Raw genomic sequence first — 4,826 nt, 5'->3', positions numbered from 1 at the left:
TATTGACCTGGAAACGATATTCAAGATAAAGGACTAGGGAGAATGACTGAGATAAACATAATAATTTGGGAGAGTCAGGAGTGATGTGATCCTACAGGCAACACAGAGGTCACCTAGGCTATTGTAAAGTTCGTGTGACATTTTTCATAAAGATGGGTTCTAGTGATCAGATAGAAGGGGAGGAGGACCTCCCTGATCAGTGGACTTAGAGAGGGGCATGGGTGGAGTAGAGGGAGGGAGGAAGGGTGGGATTGGGAAGGGAAGAGGGAGGAGCTACAGTAGGAATACAGAGTGAATAAACTGTAATTAATAAAAAACAAATAAATTCTAAAAAATTAAATAAAAAAAGGGGGGAAAGATGAGTTCTATTGCCTGAAAAATAGTGCTCAATATAGCAAAAGTCACTAGGCTATTAATTACATCAATTCCCAGACTTCTAGGTAGAGACTAGTTTACATATCTCTTCTGTTGAAGACACAACACTACGTGTTTAACATTCATGGTTTTCCTAGTGCTTGTGTGTGAGCACAAGAGCCTGATGCCTTCTACAAAGTCGTATTTGACCTCTTGAACTAAATAAAGCAGAAATGTTGGAAAGAATATTCCCTAAAGTAACAATTATTGATTAGTTATAAATAAGTTATTAGTTTCAAAAATGTCGTCCCTGGTTCTAAACAATTAACTTCTTATAACTATAAATTATCATGTATTCAATGAAGAATCTAGAACAACACAGAAATGGTGACAGCACAAAATAGAGATCCTATGGCTCAACCTCTTAGTAAGAACCACTCAGCAGAGTTTTGTTTGTTTGTTTGTTTGTTTGTTTTTAATCAACCTGGAGAGAACATGAGCTACACAAGGGGAGCAACAGAACCAAAAATTCTGGGCACAGGGATCTTTTCTGAGACTGATATTCCACACAAGGACCATGCATGGAGAGAACTTAGAACCCCTGCAAAGATGTAGCCCAAGGCAGCTCAGTATCCAAGAGGGTTCCCAATAATAGGAACAGGGACTGTCTCTGACATGAACTCATGGGCTGGCTCTTTGATCACCTCCACCTGAGGTGGGGGGGCAGCCTTATCAGTCCACAGAGGAAGACAAAGAAGCCAGTCTTGATGAGACCTGATAGAATAGGGTCAGATGGAAGGGGAGGAGGCCCTCCCTTATCATTAGACTGGGGGAGGGGCTATAGTTGGGATACAAAGAGAATAAAGTGTAATCAATATGAATAAATAAATAAATAAATAAATCAGATGACATTGTAATTTAATTTTGTCACTAACATTTGAATACCATTCTAGGTCAATTTATATAACTATATTGTTCTTAATAAGCATTTATAATTCTGTCATTTGAACATATCTTTAATTCTAGTAAAATTTAACAAATCTCAGTAGGGAAGAGACCTTATTATATTCAGTTTTCATTATAAGGAATCAAGATATTTATCTGAAGTTATTAAAAAATGAAATATTTAATTATAATAGTTAAATAAATAAAACTTGATCCTGATTTAGTCTTCTTTTTGTTTTTTTTTCTTCCAGTTTTGTACAAAATTTTTAAAAAATCAAATCACAACAAAGTTGACTTGGCTTCTCTTGAGTCTCTAGGATATGTCTGTCACTCTGGCCAATCCTGCTACTACACCAGACAGTTTTAACTCTCTAAAGCCTTTACTTGTCCCAGTCTGGCATTTTCTTGGAGTGTGAACAGGAAGAGTGACCATGTTTTATAGTCTGGCCCATGTGTCCATCTAGACTCCATAAGAGGAGTGTAAGGGCTCTTGGGGCAGAGAGAAATGGGAGTAGACTCTGCCAGGCAGTCCTCACATTGGGCTCAGCAACAGAGGGCATCCCAAAAGTTTTTCTTCCATTTCCACCTCACACCCCAACTTAGGGTGTGTGGAGGGGGGCCAGCTGTCACCAGAACCTATGTTGGTGAAGGTTTGGGCTCTACACAGAATAGACATCAGCACTGATCTTGAGGGCATCCAGCACTGGGAGAAGGTTGAGAAGGGCTGTGTCACTAGGGTCACTGTACCAGGATTTGATGGGGATGGAATTGTCTAGGTGGCTCCTATAAGCCTTGGGAGAATTATGCAGGATCACAATGCTGGGAAGGACACTGTGGACCACAGACAGGTCTTTAATGTAGCTGCCCAACTACAAAGTGCACTGCTATCTTTAATATCTCCTCTTAAGAATGCTTCTGCTATTGTCCAGTTTCTCTACCACAGCAGAGCCATAAATTTCCATATTTGCTGTAAAACACCACAAACTATACCACCAGCTTACCACTTCTAAGAAGAAATCTACATGGGGTCTCTTATGTAAACGTGGACAGGATATTTGTCTATTACTACCTTGAGGATGAAATCAGGAGGTGTTCCAGGCCTCACTGTAGGCCTCAGGCCCTTATCTTGGTGAGAGTGAATAAGTGTTTCACCCAGACCCAGCACCAGATATTCTTACTCACCTGGGCTGGTCGATTCTGGAACAAAAGTGATAAGGGAAGAATATCATATCAAACAGTTTGATACTAAATTACTGTGAGGATCTGCCTTTGAAAAAGGTAAATGAAAGGTAAATGAAGAAGCTCCAGAGCTTGGCGATGAAGGCCACAGACATGTGCTGCCCCAGAAGACACTGTTTCTGCTGTCATCCAGATGACTCTGGTACTACTGGCCCCAAAGGCAGGGGGGGCATCTGAACCCCCACCTCCACCCCTCCTCCCACCAGTGCTGTGAGGGAGAATGGGACCCAGAGCAGCAGGAAAGGCTCCAGAGATGTATATGGAGTGGGTGGCTCAGAAAGCCACCCTCAGCAAAGGGCAAGCCCAGAGGAAACAGGAGCTTGTGGACTGGTGTGGGCAGCCCGTGGGGGACCACTTGAGAAGGAAGTAGCACAGAAGGCTTCTCATGGACTGCAGGCTGAAAACAGGTTGGGCTAGGATGGGGTCCTCTGAGACCAGGAGGGAAAGGGATGGAAAATTGGGGAGAGGGCGATGGGGAAGGAGGCTAGGAAGGGAGGAAGATGGGACGCTCCCTAATTTAGTCTTCTATAAAGAATACATTTCATGTATATTGCATTTGTAACAAGAAAACATGCTAAAAATCAGCTATTCTTTCTGGATTAGTTTTGTAAGGATTTGGGTTTCTTTGAGGTATGCATAATATTGAAAAATTGTTTTATGCTGGTTAGGTTTAGGTTGTTATGGTTAGTGTTTATTAAAAAGCTGTCTCGAGTTGAGTTATGGTTCCCTTTCCTGACCCAAGCAGGTTTTTTTTTTTTAAATTTTCTCCAAAATTTCTTTCCTATGTCAGAAGTCCTAAGTCTGACTCTATGACAGAGATGGAGACCAAAACAAAATAGCCCAGAAAAAGACACTATTTGTTTTAAAACAGCTAAAAAGTAGTGCTATACATCTCATTTTTCAGTTTTATTCAACTCTCTAAAACTTTTGCTAAATTAAAACTTCATCTCAAGAATTACAAAACTATTCTGTAAACTTTTTGTAACTCAAGATTTCTAAGTTTATTGAGTATGGCTTAAAAATTCTGTAAGATCTGTAACAAAAAGTTGGTTTGAAACTTGTAACAAGAGAGTTATGAGTTAAAAATCTATGCATAAGCAATCTGTTTTATTATTATTATTAATTACACTTTATTCATTTTGTATCTCCCCATAAGCCCCTCCCTCCTCCCCTCCCAATCCCACCCTTTCTCCACTTTCTGCATGCTTGCCCCTCCCCAAGTCCACTGATAGGGGAGGTCTTCCTCTCCTTCTTTCTGATCTTATACTGTCAGTTCTCATCAGAAGTGGCATAAGCAATCTTAAAGGGATATGTGCTTAATGGGTTCACCTCAGAGCAAATAGCAACCATGTGCTTGCTACCATCTCAGCTGATGACTCCATCAGGATGGAAGCAACCATGTGGCTGGTAGCCATCTTTACTAAGGTTAAAGTGAGGATGCCATGTGACTTGACCATCTTAACTAAGGTGACCATGTAGCATAAACTAGCTAAGGCAGCACTGATGACACTTCTTAGTCCTACTGAGCCCTCTGCTTATCATTGTATCTCCTTTTTAAAATAAGGAAGTAACAATAGTTCTCCAAGATATTTTGGATTAGGATGGATTTCTATATGATTATTTTGGTCCTGGGAGGAAAAAAATTAGATTAAAAATATGTTTAATAATGTATATTTAATTAAGTGTGTAAATTCCTAAGGTTATAAAAGTCTACTCTGGTTAACAGAAATTGATCTGGAGATGTGTGTCTAACTACTTAAGTCTTTTCTGTGTTCAACATCAGGCTTCTAGAAAATTTAAAATAAGGAACAACATATGTTTGATAAATAAGGAATCTTTGGTAAGCAAGGTTTATAAGTTCCTAAGGACATTCAGGTTAGCAGGAACTGACTTGAAATATGTCTAGCCTCTTTGTCTTTGCTAGCTTTCTTAAGCTTTAGCTATTTGGATAAACTGAGTCATATAAGAAACTATTACATTGTATAAAAGTATACTATAAAAGATAAAGAAAGTAAAGTTACCAGCCTCCTGATTGACTGTACTTACGATTTTGTTAGGTTCCCAGATTCTCTATGGATTGTTTTTATGGTTTAAAGTTTTAATTTGCTGCTAAATGATTTTTAATTAATTCTTCAATTCAACTTTTAAATGATAAAGCATAACAGGGATAAAATTGTAAAATCCTAATTGTGTAAAAGCTGCTAACTCATTGTAAATTGTTAAAGATAATTAAGGCATGCAAGTTAATGGTCAGTCACCTTATAAATGATTGAATTTCTTAATATGCT

The 4,826-nt window shown here is 39.0% G+C and overlaps 1 pseudogene; it reads right to left on the bottom strand.

The window, feature by feature from the left end:
* Positions 1-1,698: 1,698 nt before the first annotated feature.
* Positions 1,699-3,953, bottom strand: LOC110540074 (CTD nuclear envelope phosphatase 1-like; annotated as a pseudogene).
* Between the last annotated feature and the right edge of the window lie 873 nt (positions 3,954-4,826).

This window comes from Meriones unguiculatus, chromosome X (assembly GCF_030254825.1).
Source record: "Meriones unguiculatus strain TT.TT164.6M chromosome X, Bangor_MerUng_6.1, whole genome shotgun sequence".
NCBI classification, from domain to species: Eukaryota; Metazoa; Chordata; class Mammalia; order Rodentia; family Muridae; genus Meriones; species Meriones unguiculatus.
Note: the sequence above shows the minus strand (reverse complement) of the source record. Positions and strands in the feature narration are given on the sequence as shown.